We start from the raw sequence: 14,342 nt of genomic DNA, 5'->3' as shown, positions 1-14,342 counted from the left end.
TTCTGTAAAATTGAAATTTGGAGCACCCCTGCTTATCCCCAAGCCAAGACAGAACATGAACTTTGGTCTGAAATCCTCCTTTGGGGTGATAAGATGTACCTTACAGTGTGCTCTAAGAACTGGTGACTTTGAGAGGGAGCTGCAGGTAATGTTCATGATTTTCATCGATCTGCTCCTGATCCCCACCCCCACAACCTTTCTTGAGCGAGAGATAATTACAGCGCTGAAAGATACTTCAGCCACTCCTTCGATAGCTCAGTTGGTAGAGCGGAGGACTGTAGCATAAAGTCAGACATCCTTAGGTCGCTGGTTCAAATCCGGCTCGAAGGATTTTTTGCTTCGATTTCCATATCTTTCACTTTTATTCAAACAATACCTTCCATTGATTATGATCGAGACTTTGCAGTCCCTGGGTTTCAGGGATTCCTTGCATCCATCAAACAGCTCGAGGGCAAAAGTGGGGATGTAGCTCAGTGGTAGAGCGCATGCTTCGCATGTATGAGGTCCCGGGTTCAATCCCCGGCATCTCCAGGAGCCTCTGTTCCTTATCTTGGCTTTTTTCCAGAAGGCTAGCCTGCCATCATGCAGAAAGAAGAAGTTTGTCATGCAGTTGGGGTGAGAGCCCCACTTAAATAGTCAGACATTTGCTTTGGAAAAATCTTTGAACTAGGCATAGTTTGCGCATTTCAAGAAAATCGGAGAATTTTGCATTCCAAAAGAAGGAAATAAATGCCCTCTCTGAGGATCGAACTCAGGACCTTCAGATTATGAGACTGACGCGCTGCCTACTGCGCTAAGAAGGCTGTATATAGGCATCTGTACATAAGACCATGAAGATCATCCAGGTACAAGGCTGAAGGATTTTCCTGACTGACATTGTATACTGCAGAGTCGAATGGGGTGATGTGGCCGTCGGTTCAATGCAGGGTTTCCAATCATACAGTCAAACCTTGCAGAAGTGGGGATGTAGCTCAGTGGTAGAGCGCATGCTTTGCATGTATGAGGCCCCGGGTTCAATCCCCGGCATCTCCAGACTTTTGCCATGCTTACCTTGGATTTTGGGCCGAAAGCTAGGCTGGCATCATGATGAAGGAAGAGATATGTCCTCCAACCGGGATGAGGACCCCGCTTAATCTGTCAGACGTTTGCCTTGAAAAATCCCATGAAATGGGGCTATCTCATTTTTGATGATTATAGATCAAAAGAATCCTACTTGTTGAAGACATCAAAGTGATGATTCATCTTGACAACCATAATGCTTTGATGATAGAAATCTGTCGCATCTCTCTTGATCATTGGTAAGGGTTCTTCTTCTAAACCAGAGACTCTTTACAGTAGCTTTTAGAAAAACGGAATATTTTGTTTATCTCAATCACCTTCAATCTACAGATTTTTCCGTTCTCTTTCCTTTTGAAAATGCATCCAAAATGCACGTTCTTGATGCTGGGTGCGTAGTAATGACTCCCATAACTTTCTGTCATTTCTTTCATGGTTCCGCGCAGCCATCCATTTGCCACCAATGCTGCCCAAGGTCTTTGTATCAAAGTTCCTTTCCTTTCTGTAAAATTGAAATTTGGAGCACCCCTGCTTATCCCCAAGCCAAGACAGAACATGAACTTTGGTCTGAAATCCTCCTTTGGGGTGATAAGACGTACCTTACAGTGTGCTCTAAGAACTGGTGACTTTGAGAGGGAGCTGCAGGTAATGTTCATGATTTTCATCGATCTGCTCCTGATCCCCACCCCCACAACCTTTCTTGAGCGAGAGATAATTACAGCGCTGAAAGATGCTTCAGCCACTCCTTCGATAGCTCAGTTGGTAGAGCGGAGGACTGTAGCATAAAGTCAGACATCCTTAGGTCGCTGGTTCAAATCCGGCTCAAAGGATTTTGTGCTTCGATTTCCATATATTTCACTTTTATTCAAACAATACCTTCCATTGATTATGATCGAGACTTTGCAGTCCCTGGGTTTCAGGGATTCCTTGCATCCATCAAACAGCTCGAGTGCAAAAGTGGGGATGTAGCTCAGTGGTAGAGCGCATGCTTCGCATGTATGAGGTCCCGGGTTCAATCCCCGGCATCTCCAGGAGCCTCTGTTCCTTATCTTGGCTTTTTTCCAGAAGGCTAGCCTGCCATCATGCAGAAAGAAGAAGTTTGTCATGCAGTTGGGGTGAGAGCCCCACTTAAATAGTCAGACATTTGCTTTGGAAAAATCTTTGAACTAGGCATAGTTTGCGCATTTCAAGAAAATCGGAGAATTTTACATTCCAAAAGAAGGAAATAAATGCCCTCTCTGAGGATCGAACTCAGGACCTTCAGATTATGAGACTGACGCGCTGCCTACCGCGCTAAGAAGGCTGTATATAGGCATCTGTACATAAGACCATGAAGATCATCCAGGTACAAGGCTGAAGGATTTTCCTGACTGACATTGTATACTGCAGAGTCGAATGGGGTGATGTGGCCGTCGGTTCAATGCAGGGTTTCCAATCATACAGTCAAACCTTGCAGAAGTGGGGATGTAGCTCAGTGGTAGAGCGCATGCTTTGCATGTATGAGGCCCCGGGTTCAATCCCCGGCATCTCCAGACTTTTGCCATGCTTACCTTGGATTTTGGGCCGAAAGCTAGGCTGGCATCATGATGAAGGAAGAGATATGTCCTCCAACCGGGATGAGGACCCCGCTTAATCTGTCAGACGTTTGCCTTGAAAAATCCCATGAAATGGGGCTATCTCATTTTTGATGATTATAGATCAAAAGAATCCTACTTGTTGAAGACATCAAAGTGATGATTCATCTTGACAACCATAATGCTTTGATGATAGAAATCTGTCGCATCTCTCTTGATCATTGGTAAGGGTTCTTCTTCTAAACCAGAGACTCTTTACAGTAGCTTTTAGAAAAACGGAATATTTTGTTTATCTCAATCACCTTCAATCTACAGATTTTTCCGTTCTCTTTCCTTTTGAAAATGCATCCAAAATGCACGTTCTTGATGCTGGGTGCGTAGTAATGACTCCCATAACTTTCTGTCATTTCTTTCATGGTTCCGCGCAGCCATCCATTTGCCACCAATGCTGCCCAAGGTCTTTGTATCAAAGTTCCTTTCCTTTCTGTAAAATTGAAATTTGGAGCACCCCTGCTTATCCCCAAGCCAAGACAGAACATGAACTTTGGTCTGAAATCCTCCTTTGGGGTGATAAGACGTACCTTACAGTGTGCTCTAAGAACTGGTGACTTTGAGAGGGAGCTGCAGGTAATGTTCATGATTTTCATCGATCTGCTCCTGATCCCCACCCCCACAACCTTTCTTGAGCGAGAGATAATTACAGCGCTGAAAGATACTTCAGCCACTCCTTCGATAGCTCAGTTGGTAGAGCGGAGGACTGTAGCATAAAGTCAGACATCCTTAGGTCGCTGGTTCAAATCCGGCTCGAAGGATTTTTTGCTTCGATTTCCATATCTTTCACTTTTATTCAAACAATACCTTCCATTGATTATGATCGAGACTTTGCAGTCCCTGGGTTTCAGGGATTCCTTGCATCCATCAAACAGCTCGAGTGCAAAAGTGGGGATGTAGCTCAGTGGTAGAGCGCATGCTTTGCATGTATGAGGTCCCGGGTTCAATCCCCGGCATCTCCAGGAGCCTCTGTTCCTTATCTTGGCTTTTTTCCAGAAGGCTAGCCTGCCATCATGCAGAAAGAAGAAGTTTGTCATGCAGTTGGGGTGAGAGCCCCACTTAAATAGTCAGACATTTGCTTTGGAAAAATCTTTGAACTAGGCATAGTTTGCGCATTTCAAGAAAATCGGAGAATTTTGCATTCCAAAAGAAGGAAATAAATGCCCTCTCTGAGGATCGAACTCAGGACCTTCAGATTATGAGACTGACGCGCTGCCTACTGCGCTAAGAAGGCTGTATATAGGCATCTGTACATAAGACCATGAAGATCATCCAGGTACAAGGCTGAAGGATTTTCCTGACTGACATTGTATACTGCAGAGTCGAATGGGGTGATGTGGCCGTCGGTTCAATGCAGGGTTTCCAATCATACAGTCAAACCTTGCAGAAGTGGGGATGTAGCTCAGTGGTAGAGCGCATGCTTTGCATGTATGAGGCCCCGGGTTCAATCCCCGGCATCTCCAGACTTTTGCCATGCTTACCTTGGATTTTGGGCCGAAAGCTAGGCTGGCATCATGATGAAGGAAGAGATATGTCCTCCAACCGGGATGAGGACCCCGCTTAATCTGTCAGACGTTTGCCTTGAAAAATCCCATGAAATGGGGCTATCTCATTTTTGATGATTATAGATCAAAAGAATCCTACTTGTTGAAGACATCAAAGTGATGATTCATCTTGACAACCATAATGCTTTGATGATAGAAATCTGTCGCATCTCTCTTGATCATTGGTAAGGGTTCTTCTTCTAAACCAGAGACTCTTTACAGTAGCTTTTAGAAAAACGGAATATTTTGTTTATCTCAATCACCTTCAATCTACAGATTTTTCCGTTCTCTTTCCTTTTGAAAATGCATCCAAAATGCACGTTCTTGATGCTGGGTGCGTAGTAATGACTCCCATAACTTTCTGTCATTTCTTTCATGGTTCCGCGCAGCCATCCATTTGCCACCAATGCTGCCCAAGGTCTTTGTATCAAAGTTCCTTTCCTTTCTGTAAAATTGAAATTTGGAGCACCCCTGCTTATCCCCAAGCCAAGACAGAACATGAACTTTGGTCTGAAATCCTCCTTTGGGGTGATAAGATGTACCTTACAGTGTGCTCTAAGAACTGGTGACTTTGAGAGGGAGCTGCAGGTAATGTTCATGATTTTCATCGATCTGCTCCTGATCCCCACCCCCACAACCTTTCTTGAGCGAGAGATAATTACAGCGCTGAAAGATACTTCAGCCACTCCTTCGATAGCTCAGTTGGTAGAGCGGAGGACTGTAGCATAAAGTCAGACATCCTTAGGTCGCTGGTTCAAATCCGGCTCGAAGGATTTTTTGCTTCGATTTCCATATCTTTCACTTTTATTCAAACAATACCTTCCATTGATTATGATCGAGACTTTGCAGTCCCTGGGTTTCAGGGATTCCTTGCATCCATCAAACAGCTCGAGGGCAAAAGTGGGGATGTAGCTCAGTGGTAGAGCGCATGCTTCGCATGTATGAGGTCCCGGGTTCAATCCCCGGCATCTCCAGGAGCCTCTGTTCCTTATCTTGGCTTTTTTCCAGAAGGCTAGCCTGCCATCATGCAGAAAGAAGAAGTTTGTCATGCAGTTGGGGTGAGAGCCCCACTTAAATAGTCAGACATTTGCTTTGGAAAAATCTTTGAACTAGGCATAGTTTGCGCATTTCAAGAAAATCGGAGAATTTTGCATTCCAAAAGAAGGAAATAAATGCCCTCTCTGAGGATCGAACTCAGGACCTTCAGATTATGAGACTGACGCGCTGCCTACTGCGCTAAGAAGGCTGTATATAGGCATCTGTACATAAGACCATGAAGATCATCCAGGTACAAGGCTGAAGGATTTTCCTGACTGACATTGTATACTGCAGAGTCGAATGGGGTGATGTGGCCGTCGGTTCAATGCAGGGTTTCCAATCATACAGTCAAACCTTGCAGAAGTGGGGATGTAGCTCAGTGGTAGAGCGCATGCTTTGCATGTATGAGGCCCCGGGTTCAATCCCCGGCATCTCCAGACTTTTGCCATGCTTACCTTGGATTTTGGGCCGAAAGCTAGGCTGGCATCATGATGAAGGAAGAGATATGTCCTCCAACCGGGATGAGGACCCCGCTTAATCTGTCAGACGTTTGCCTTGAAAAATCCCATGAAATGGGGCTATCTCATTTTTGATGATTATAGATCAAAAGAATCCTACTTGTTGAAGACATCAAAGTGATGATTCATCTTGACAACCATAATGCTTTGATGATAGAAATCTGTCGCATCTCTCTTGATCATTGGTAAGGGTTCTTCTTCTAAACCAGAGACTCTTTACAGTAGCTTTTAGAAAAACGGAATATTTTGTTTATCTCAATCACCTTCAATCTACAGATTTTTCCGTTCTCTTTCCTTTTGAAAATGCATCCAAAATGCACGTTCTTGATGCTGGGTGCGTAGTAATGACTCCCATAACTTTCTGTCATTTCTTTCATGGTTCCGCGCAGCCATCCATTTGCCACCAATGCTGCCCAAGGTCTTTGTATCAAAGTTCCTTTCCTTTCTGTAAAATTGAAATTTGGAGCACCCCTGCTTATCCCCAAGCCAAGACAGAACATGAACTTTGGTCTGAAATCCTCCTTTGGGGTGATAAGACGTACCTTACAGTGTGCTCTAAGAACTGGTGACTTTGAGAGGGAGCTGCAGGTAATGTTCATGATTTTCATCGATCTGCTCCTGATCCCCACCCCCACAACCTTTCTTGAGCGAGAGATAATTACAGCGCTGAAAGATACTTCAGCCACTCCTTCGATAGCTCAGTTGGTAGAGCGGAGGACTGTAGCATAAAGTCAGACATCCTTAGGTCGCTGGTTCAAATCCGGCTCGAAGGATTTTTTGCTTCGATTTCCATATCTTTCACTTTTATTCAAACAATACCTTCCATTGATTATGATCGAGACTTTGCAGTCCCTGGGTTTCAGGGATTCCTTGCATCCATCAAACAGCTCGAGTGCAAAAGTGGGGATGTAGCTCAGTGGTAGAGCGCATGCTTTGCATGTATGAGGTCCCGGGTTCAATCCCCGGCATCTCCAGGAGCCTCTGTTCCTTATCTTGGCTTTTTTCCAGAAGGCTAGCCTGCCATCATGCAGAAAGAAGAAGTTTGTCATGCAGTTGGGGTGAGAGCCCCACTTAAATAGTCAGACATTTGCTTTGGAAAAATCTTTGAACTAGGCATAGTTTGCGCATTTCAAGAAAATCGGAGAATTTTGCATTCCAAAAGAAGGAAATAAATGCCCTCTCTGAGGATCGAACTCAGGACCTTCAGATTATGAGACTGACGCGCTGCCTACTGCGCTAAGAAGGCTGTATATAGGCATCTGTACATAAGACCATGAAGATCATCCAGGTACAAGGCTGAAGGATTTTCCTGACTGACATTGTATACTGCAGAGTCGAATGGGGTGATGTGGCCGTCGGTTCAATGCAGGGTTTCCAATCATACAGTCAAACCTTGCAGAAGTGGGGATGTAGCTCAGTGGTAGAGCGCATGCTTTGCATGTATGAGGCCCCGGGTTCAATCCCCGGCATCTCCAGACTTTTGCCATGCTTACCTTGGATTTTGGGCCGAAAGCTAGGCTGGCATCATGATGAAGGAAGAGATATGTCCTCCAACCGGGATGAGGACCCCGCTTAATCTGTCAGACGTTTGCCTTGAAAAATCCCATGAAATGGGGCTATCTCATTTTTGATGATTATAGATCAAAAGAATCCTACTTGTTGAAGACATCAAAGTGATGATTCATCTTGACAACCATAATGCTTTGATGATAGAAATCTGTCGCATCTCATTGATCATTGGTAAGGGTTCTTCTTCTAAACCAGAGACTCTTTACAGTAGCTTTTAGAAAAACGGAATATTTTGTTTATCTCAATCACCTTCAATCTACAGATTTTTCCGTTCTCTTTCCTTTTGAAAATGCATCCAAAATGCACGTTCTTGATGCTGGGTGCGTAGTAATGACTCCCATAACTTTCTGTCATTTCTTTCATGGTTCCGCGCAGCCATCCATTTGCCACCAATGCTGCCCAAGGTCTTTGTATCAAAGTTCCTTTCCTTTCTGTAAAATTGAAATTTGGAGCACCCCTGCTTATCCCCAAGCCAAGACAGAACATGAACTTTGGTCTGAAATCCTCCTTTGGGGTGATAAGACGTACCTTACAGTGTGCTCTAAGAACTGGTGACTTTGAGAGGGAGCTGCAGGTAATGTTCATGATTTTCATCGATCTGCTCCTGATCCCCACCCCCACAACCTTTCTTGAGCGAGAGATAATTACAGCGCTGAAAGATACTTCAGCCACTCCTTCGATAGCTCAGTTGGTAGAGCGGAGGACTGTAGCATAAAGTCAGACATCCTTAGGTCGCTGGTTCAAATCCGGCTCGAAGGATTTTTTGCTTCGATTTCCATATCTTTCACTTTTATTCAAACAATACCTTCCATTGATTATGATCGAGACTTTGCAGTCCCTGGGTTTCAGGGATTCCTTGCATCCATCAAACAGCTCGAGTGCAAAAGTGGGGATGTAGCTCAGTGGTAGAGCGCATGCTTTGCATGTATGAGGTCCCGGGTTCAATCCCCGGCATCTCCAGGAGCCTCTGTTCCTTATCTTGGCTTTTTTCCAGAAGGCTAGCCTGCCATCATGCAGAAAGAAGAAGTTTGTCATGCAGTTGGGGTGAGAGCCCCACTTAAATAGTCAGACATTTGCTTTGGAAAAATCTTTGAACTAGGCATAGTTTGCGCATTTCAAGAAAATCGGAGAATTTTGCATTCCAAAAGAAGGAAATAAATGCCCTCTCTGAGGATCGAACTCAGGACCTTCAGATTATGAGACTGACGCGCTGCCTACTGCGCTAAGAAGGCTGTATATAGGCATCTGTACATAAGACCATGAAGATCATCCAGGTACAAGGCTGAAGGATTTTCCTGACTGACATTGTATACTGCAGAGTCGAATGGGGTGATGTGGCCGTCGGTTCAATGCAGGGTTTCCAATCATACAGTCAAACCTTGCAGAAGTGGGGATGTAGCTCAGTGGTAGAGCGCATGCTTTGCATGTATGAGGCCCCGGGTTCAATCCCCGGCATCTCCAGACTTTTGCCATGCTTACCTTGGATTTTGGGCCGAAAGCTAGGCTGGCATCATGATGAAGGAAGAGATATGTCCTCCAACCGGGATGAGGACCCCGCTTAATCTGTCAGACGTTTGCCTTGAAAAATCCCATGAAATGGGGCTATCTCATTTTTGATGATTATAGATCAAAAGAATCCTACTTGTTGAAGACATCAAAGTGATGATTCATCTTGACAACCATAATGCTTTGATGATAGAAATCTGTCGCATCTCATTGATCATTGGTAAGGGTTCTTCTTCTAAACCAGAGACTCTTTACAGTAGCTTTTAGAAAAACGGAATATTTTGTTTATCTCAATCACCTTCAATCTACAGATTTTTCCGTTCTCTTTCCTTTTGAAAATGCATCCAAAATGCACGTTCTTGATGCTGGGTGCGTAGTAATGACTCCCATAACTTTCTGTCATTTCTTTCATGGTTCCGCGCAGCCATCCATTTGCCACCAATGCTGCCCAAGGTCTTTGTATCAAAGTTCCTTTCCTTTCTGTAAAATTGAAATTTGGAGCACCCCTGCTTATCCCCAAGCCAAGACAGAACATGAACTTTGGTCTGAAATCCTCCTTTGGGGTGATAAGACGTACCTTACAGTGTGCTCTAAGAACTGGTGACTTTGAGAGGGAGCTGCAGGTAATGTTCATGATTTTCATCGATCTGCTCCTGATCCCCACCCCCACAACCTTTCTTGAGCGAGAGATAATTACAGCGCTGAAAGATGCTTCAGCCACTCCTTCGATAGCTCAGTTGGTAGAGCGGAGGACTGTAGCATAAAGTCAGACATCCTTAGGTCGCTGGTTCAAATCCGGCTCAAAGGATTTTGTGCTTCGATTTCCATATATTTCACTTTTATTCAAACAATACCTTCCATTGATTATGATCGAGACTTTGCAGTCCCTGGGTTTCAGGGATTCCTTGCATCCATCAAACAGCTCGAGTGCAAAAGTGGGGATGTAGCTCAGTGGTAGAGCGCATGCTTCGCATGTATGAGTTCCCGGGTTCAATCCCCGGCATCTCCAGGAGCCTCTGTTCCTTATCTTGGCTTTTTTCCAGAAGGCTAGCCTGCCATCATGCAGAAAGAAGAAGTTTGTCATGCAGTTGGGGTGAGAGCCCCACTTAAATAGTCAGACATTTGCTTTGGAAAAATCTTTGAACTAGGCATAGTTTGCGCATTTCAAGAAAATCGGAGAATTTTACATTCCAAAAGAAGGAAATAAATGCCCTCTCTGAGGATCGAACTCAGGACCTTCAGATTATGAGACTGACGCGCTGCCTACCGCGCTAAGAAGGCTGTATATAGGCATCTGTACATAAGACCATGAAGATCATCCAGGTACAAGGCTGAAGGATTTTCCTGACTGACATTGTATACTGCAGAGTCGAATGGGGTGATGTGGCCGTCGGTTCAATGCAGGGTTTCCAATCATACAGTCAAACCTTGCAGAAGTGGGGATGTAGCTCAGTGGTAGAGCGCATGCTTTGCATGTATGAGGCCCCGGGTTCAATCCCCGGCATCTCCAGACTTTTGCCATGCTTACCTTGGATTTTGGTCCGAAAGCTAGGCTGGCATCATGATGAAGGAAGAGATATGTCCTCCAACCGGGATGAGGACCCCGCTTAATCTGTCAGACGTTTGCCTTGAAAAATCCCATGAAATGAGGCTATCTCATTTTTGATGATTATAGATCAAAAGAATCCTACTTGTTGAAGACATCAAAGTGATGATTCATCTTGACAACCATAATGCTTTGATGATAGAAATCTGTCGCATCTCATTGATCATTGGTAAGGGTTCTTCTTCTAAACCAGAGACTCTTTACAGTAGCTTTTAGAAAAACGGAATATTTTGTTTATCTCAATCACCTTCAATCTACAGATTTTTCCGTTCTCTTTCCTTTTGAAAATGCATCCAAAATGCACGTTCTTGATGCTGGGTGCGTAGTAATGACTCCCATAACTTTCTGTCATTTCTTTCATGGTTCCGCGCAGCCATCCATTTGCCACCAATGCTGCCCAAGGTCTTTGTATCAAAGTTCCTTTCCTTTCTGTAAAATTGAAATTTGGAGCACCCCTGCTTATCCCCAAGCCAAGACAGAACATGAACTTTGGTCTGAAATCCTCCTTTGGGGTGATAAGACGTACCTTACAGTGTGCTCTAAGAACTGGTGACTTTGAGAGGGAGCTGCAGGTAATGTTCATGATTTTCATCGATCTGCTCCTGATCCCCACCCCCACAACCTTTCTTGAGCGAGAGATAATTACAGCGCTGAAAGATGCTTCAGCCACTCCTTCGATAGCTCAGTTGGTAGAGCGGAGGACTGTAGCATAAAGTCAGACATCCTTAGGTCGCTGGTTCAAATCCGGCTCAAAGGATTTTGTGCTTCGATTTCCATATATTTCACTTTTATTCAAACAATACCTTCCATTGATTATGATCGAGACTTTGCAGTCCCTGGGTTTCAGGGATTCCTTGCATCCATCAAACAGCTCGAGTGCAAAAGTGGGGATGTAGCTCAGTGGTAGAGCGCATGCTTCGCATGTATGAGGTCCCGGGTTCAATCCCCGGCATCTCCAGGAGCCTCTGTTCCTTATCTTGGCTTTTTTCCAGAAGGCTAGCCTGCCATCATGCAGAAAGAAGAAGTTTGTCATGCAGTTGGGGTGAGAGCCCCACTTAAATAGTCAGACATTTGCTTTGGAAAAATCTTTGAACTAGGCATAGTTTGCGCATTTCAAGAAAATCGGAGAATTTTACATTCCAAAAGAAGGAAATAAATGCCCTCTCTGAGGATCGAACTCAGGACCTTCAGATTATGAGACTGACGCGCTGCCTACCGCGCTAAGAAGGCTGTATATAGGCATCTGTACATAAGACCATGAAGATCATCCAGGTACAAGGCTGAAGGATTTTCCTGACTGACATTGTATACTGCAGAGTCGAATGGGGTGATGTGGCCGTCGGTTCAATGCAGGGTTTCCAATCATACAGTCAAACCTTGCAGAAGTGGGGATGTAGCTCAGTGGTAGAGCGCATGCTTTGCATGTATGAGGCCCCGGGTTCAATCCCCGGCATCTCCAGACTTTTGCCATGCTTACCTTGGATTTTGGGCCGAAAGCTAGGCTGGCATCATGATGAAGGAAGAGATATGTCCTCCAACCGGGATGAGGACCCCGCTTAATCTGTCAGACGTTTGCCTTGAAAAATCCCATGAAATGGGGCTATCTCATTTTTGATGATTATAGATCAAAAGAATCCTACTTGTTGAAGACATCAAAGTGATGATTCATCTTGACAACCATAATGCTTTGATGATAGAAATCTGTCGCATCTCTCTTGATCATTGGTAAGGGTTCTTCTTCTAAACCAGAGACTCTTTACAGTAGCTTTTAGAAAAACGGAATATTTTGTTTATCTCAATCACCTTCAATCTACAGATTTTTCCGTTCTCTTTCCTTTTGAAAATGCATCCAAAATGCACGTTCTTGATGCTGGGTGCGTAGTAATGACTCCCATAACTTTCTGTCATTTCTTTCATGGTTCCGCGCAGCCATCCATTTGCCACCAATGCTGCCCAAGGTCTTTGTATCAAAGTTCCTTTCCTTTCTGTAAAATTGAAATTTGGAGCACCCCTGCTTATCCCCAAGCCAAGACAGAACATGAACTTTGGTCTGAAATCCTCCTTTGGGGTGATAAGACGTACCTTACAGTGTGCTCTAAGAACTGGTGACTTTGAGAGGGAGCTGCAGGTAATGTTCATGATTTTCATCGATCTGCTCCTGATCCCCACCCCCACAACCTTTCTTGAGCGAGAGATAATTACAGCGCTGAAAGATACTTCAGCCACTCCTTCGATAGCTCAGTTGGTAGAGCGGAGGACTGTAGCATAAAGTCAGACATCCTTAGGTCGCTGGTTCAGATCCGGCTCGAAGGATTTTGTGCTTCGATTTCCATATATTTCACTTTTATTCAAACAATACCTTCCATTGATTATGATCGAGACTTTGCAGTCCCTGGGTTTCAGGGATTCCTTGCATCCATCAAACAGCTCGAGTGCAAAAGTGGGGATGTAGCTCAGTGGTAGAGCGCATGCTTCGCATGTATGAGGTCCCGGGTTCAATCCCCGGCATCTCCAGGAGCCTCTGTTCCTTATCTTGGCTTTTTTCCAGAAGGCTAGCCTGCCATCATGCAGAAAGAAGAAGTTTGTCATGCAGTTGGGGTGAGAGCCCCACTTAAATAGTCAGACATTTGCTTTGGAAAAATCTTTGAACTAGGCATAGTTTGCGCATTTCAAGAAAATCGGAGAATTTTGCATTCCAAAAGAAGGAAATAAATGCCCTCTCTGAGGATCGAACTCAGGACCTTCAGATTATGAGACTGACGCGCTGCCTACTGCGCTAAGAAGGCTGTATATAGGCATCTGTACATAAGACCATGAAGATCATCCAGGTACAAGGCTGAAGGATTTTCCTGACTGACATTGTATACTGCAGAGTCGAATGGGGTGATGTGGCCGTCGGTTCAATGCAGGGTTTCCAATCATACAGTCAAACCTTGCAGAAGTGGGGATGTAGCTCAGTGGTAGAGCGCATGCTTTGCATGTATGAGGCCCCGGGTTCAATCCCCGGCATCTCCAGACTTTTGCCATGCTTACCTTGGATTTTGGGCCGAAAGCTAGGCTGGCATCATGATGAAGGAAGAGATATGTCCTCCAACCGGGATGAGGACCCCGCTTAATCTGTCAGACGTTTGCCTTGAAAAATCCCATGAAATGAGGCTATCTCATTTTTGATGATTATAGATCAAAAGAATCCTACTTGTTGAAGACATCAAAGTGATGATTCATCTTGACAACCATAATGCTTTGATGATAGAAATCTGTCGCATCTCTCTTGATCATTGGTAAGGGTTCTTCTTCTAAACCAGAGACTCTTTACAGTAGCTTTTAGAAAAACGGAATATTTTGTTTATCTCAATCACCTTCAATCTACAGATTTTTCCGTTCTCTTTCCTTTTGAAAATGCATCCAAAATGCACGTTCTTGATGCTGGGTGCGTAGTAATGACTCCCATAACTTTCTGTCATTTCTTTCATGGTTCCGCGCAGCCATCCATTTGCCACCAATGCTGCCCAAGGTCTTTGTATCAAAGTTCCTTTCCTTTCTGTAAAATTGAAATTTGGAGCACCCCTGCTTATCCCCAAGCCAAGACAGAACATGAACTTTGGTCTGAAATCCTCCTTTGGGGTGATAAGACGTACCTTACAGTGTGCTCTAAGAACTGGTGACTTTGAGAGGGAGCTGCAGGTAATGTTCATGATTTTCATCGATCTGCTCCTGATCCCCACCCCCACAACCTTTCTTGAGCGAGAGATAATTACAGCGCTGAAAGATACTTCAGCCACTCCTTCGATAGCTCAGTTGGTAGAGCGGAGGACTGTAGCATAAAGTCAGACATCCTTAGGTCGCTGGTTCAAATCCGGCTCGAAGGATTTTTTGCTTC

At 44.5% G+C, this 14,342-nt stretch overlaps 29 non-coding genes across 29 annotated transcripts; 23 read left to right on the top strand and 6 right to left on the bottom strand.

Annotated features, from left to right (window-relative positions):
• The first annotated feature begins 244 nt into the window (after nt 1–244).
• Nucleotides 245–330, top strand: TRNAY-GUA (transfer RNA tyrosine (anticodon GUA)). Its single transcript is given in 2 exon segments — nt 245–281; nt 295–330. It is a non-coding gene; the product is annotated as a tRNA-Tyr (tRNA).
• A 129-nt stretch (nt 331–459) lies between these two features.
• On the top strand, nt 460–531 carry TRNAA-CGC (transfer RNA alanine (anticodon CGC)). Its single transcript has one exon. It is a non-coding gene; the product is annotated as a tRNA-Ala (tRNA).
• A 199-nt stretch (nt 532–730) lies between these two features.
• Nucleotides 731–803, bottom strand: TRNAM-CAU (transfer RNA methionine (anticodon CAU)). Its single transcript has one exon. It is a non-coding gene; the product is annotated as a tRNA-Met (tRNA).
• Nucleotides 804–960: 157 nt separating this feature from the next.
• TRNAA-UGC (transfer RNA alanine (anticodon UGC)) lies at nt 961–1,032 on the top strand. The gene has a single exon. It is a non-coding gene; the product is annotated as a tRNA-Ala (tRNA).
• A 983-nt stretch (nt 1,033–2,015) lies between these two features.
• On the top strand, nt 2,016–2,087 carry TRNAA-CGC (transfer RNA alanine (anticodon CGC)). Its single transcript has one exon. It is a non-coding gene; the product is annotated as a tRNA-Ala (tRNA).
• Nucleotides 2,088–2,516: 429 nt separating this feature from the next.
• TRNAA-UGC (transfer RNA alanine (anticodon UGC)) lies at nt 2,517–2,588 on the top strand. The gene has a single exon. It is a non-coding gene; the product is annotated as a tRNA-Ala (tRNA).
• Nucleotides 2,589–3,356: 768 nt separating this feature from the next.
• On the top strand, nt 3,357–3,442 carry TRNAY-GUA (transfer RNA tyrosine (anticodon GUA)). The gene is given in 2 exon segments: nt 3,357–3,393; nt 3,407–3,442. It is a non-coding gene; the product is annotated as a tRNA-Tyr (tRNA).
• A 129-nt stretch (nt 3,443–3,571) lies between these two features.
• Nucleotides 3,572–3,643, top strand: TRNAA-UGC (transfer RNA alanine (anticodon UGC)). Its single transcript has one exon. It is a non-coding gene; the product is annotated as a tRNA-Ala (tRNA).
• Nucleotides 3,644–3,842: 199 nt separating this feature from the next.
• On the bottom strand, nt 3,843–3,915 carry TRNAM-CAU (transfer RNA methionine (anticodon CAU)). The gene has a single exon. It is a non-coding gene; the product is annotated as a tRNA-Met (tRNA).
• A 157-nt stretch (nt 3,916–4,072) lies between these two features.
• Nucleotides 4,073–4,144, top strand: TRNAA-UGC (transfer RNA alanine (anticodon UGC)). Its single transcript has one exon. It is a non-coding gene; the product is annotated as a tRNA-Ala (tRNA).
• Nucleotides 4,145–4,912: 768 nt separating this feature from the next.
• TRNAY-GUA (transfer RNA tyrosine (anticodon GUA)) lies at nt 4,913–4,998 on the top strand. Its single transcript is given in 2 exon segments — nt 4,913–4,949; nt 4,963–4,998. It is a non-coding gene; the product is annotated as a tRNA-Tyr (tRNA).
• Nucleotides 4,999–5,127: 129 nt separating this feature from the next.
• On the top strand, nt 5,128–5,199 carry TRNAA-CGC (transfer RNA alanine (anticodon CGC)). Its single transcript has one exon. It is a non-coding gene; the product is annotated as a tRNA-Ala (tRNA).
• Nucleotides 5,200–5,398: 199 nt separating this feature from the next.
• TRNAM-CAU (transfer RNA methionine (anticodon CAU)) lies at nt 5,399–5,471 on the bottom strand. The gene has a single exon. It is a non-coding gene; the product is annotated as a tRNA-Met (tRNA).
• A 157-nt stretch (nt 5,472–5,628) lies between these two features.
• TRNAA-UGC (transfer RNA alanine (anticodon UGC)) lies at nt 5,629–5,700 on the top strand. Its single transcript has one exon. It is a non-coding gene; the product is annotated as a tRNA-Ala (tRNA).
• Nucleotides 5,701–6,468: 768 nt separating this feature from the next.
• TRNAY-GUA (transfer RNA tyrosine (anticodon GUA)) lies at nt 6,469–6,554 on the top strand. Its single transcript is given in 2 exon segments — nt 6,469–6,505; nt 6,519–6,554. It is a non-coding gene; the product is annotated as a tRNA-Tyr (tRNA).
• Nucleotides 6,555–6,683: 129 nt separating this feature from the next.
• TRNAA-UGC (transfer RNA alanine (anticodon UGC)) lies at nt 6,684–6,755 on the top strand. The gene has a single exon. It is a non-coding gene; the product is annotated as a tRNA-Ala (tRNA).
• A 199-nt stretch (nt 6,756–6,954) lies between these two features.
• Nucleotides 6,955–7,027, bottom strand: TRNAM-CAU (transfer RNA methionine (anticodon CAU)). Its single transcript has one exon. It is a non-coding gene; the product is annotated as a tRNA-Met (tRNA).
• A 157-nt stretch (nt 7,028–7,184) lies between these two features.
• On the top strand, nt 7,185–7,256 carry TRNAA-UGC (transfer RNA alanine (anticodon UGC)). Its single transcript has one exon. It is a non-coding gene; the product is annotated as a tRNA-Ala (tRNA).
• A 767-nt stretch (nt 7,257–8,023) lies between these two features.
• Nucleotides 8,024–8,109, top strand: TRNAY-GUA (transfer RNA tyrosine (anticodon GUA)). Its single transcript is given in 2 exon segments — nt 8,024–8,060; nt 8,074–8,109. It is a non-coding gene; the product is annotated as a tRNA-Tyr (tRNA).
• A 129-nt stretch (nt 8,110–8,238) lies between these two features.
• On the top strand, nt 8,239–8,310 carry TRNAA-UGC (transfer RNA alanine (anticodon UGC)). The gene has a single exon. It is a non-coding gene; the product is annotated as a tRNA-Ala (tRNA).
• Nucleotides 8,311–8,509: 199 nt separating this feature from the next.
• Nucleotides 8,510–8,582, bottom strand: TRNAM-CAU (transfer RNA methionine (anticodon CAU)). Its single transcript has one exon. It is a non-coding gene; the product is annotated as a tRNA-Met (tRNA).
• Nucleotides 8,583–8,739: 157 nt separating this feature from the next.
• Nucleotides 8,740–8,811, top strand: TRNAA-UGC (transfer RNA alanine (anticodon UGC)). Its single transcript has one exon. It is a non-coding gene; the product is annotated as a tRNA-Ala (tRNA).
• A 1,483-nt stretch (nt 8,812–10,294) lies between these two features.
• Nucleotides 10,295–10,366, top strand: TRNAA-UGC (transfer RNA alanine (anticodon UGC)). The gene has a single exon. It is a non-coding gene; the product is annotated as a tRNA-Ala (tRNA).
• Nucleotides 10,367–11,348: 982 nt separating this feature from the next.
• Nucleotides 11,349–11,420, top strand: TRNAA-CGC (transfer RNA alanine (anticodon CGC)). The gene has a single exon. It is a non-coding gene; the product is annotated as a tRNA-Ala (tRNA).
• A 429-nt stretch (nt 11,421–11,849) lies between these two features.
• TRNAA-UGC (transfer RNA alanine (anticodon UGC)) lies at nt 11,850–11,921 on the top strand. The gene has a single exon. It is a non-coding gene; the product is annotated as a tRNA-Ala (tRNA).
• A 983-nt stretch (nt 11,922–12,904) lies between these two features.
• TRNAA-CGC (transfer RNA alanine (anticodon CGC)) lies at nt 12,905–12,976 on the top strand. Its single transcript has one exon. It is a non-coding gene; the product is annotated as a tRNA-Ala (tRNA).
• A 199-nt stretch (nt 12,977–13,175) lies between these two features.
• Nucleotides 13,176–13,248, bottom strand: TRNAM-CAU (transfer RNA methionine (anticodon CAU)). Its single transcript has one exon. It is a non-coding gene; the product is annotated as a tRNA-Met (tRNA).
• Nucleotides 13,249–13,405: 157 nt separating this feature from the next.
• Nucleotides 13,406–13,477, top strand: TRNAA-UGC (transfer RNA alanine (anticodon UGC)). The gene has a single exon. It is a non-coding gene; the product is annotated as a tRNA-Ala (tRNA).
• Nucleotides 13,478–14,245: 768 nt separating this feature from the next.
• TRNAY-GUA (transfer RNA tyrosine (anticodon GUA)) lies at nt 14,246–14,331 on the top strand. The gene is given in 2 exon segments: nt 14,246–14,282; nt 14,296–14,331. It is a non-coding gene; the product is annotated as a tRNA-Tyr (tRNA).
• The last annotated feature ends 11 nt before the right edge of the window (nt 14,332–14,342 follow it).

This window comes from Triturus cristatus, chromosome 4_1 (genome assembly GCF_964204655.1).
Source record: "Triturus cristatus chromosome 4_1, aTriCri1.1, whole genome shotgun sequence".
NCBI classification, from domain to species: Eukaryota; Metazoa; Chordata; class Amphibia; order Caudata; family Salamandridae; genus Triturus; species Triturus cristatus.
Note: the sequence above shows the minus strand (reverse complement) of the source record. Positions and strands in the feature narration are given on the sequence as shown.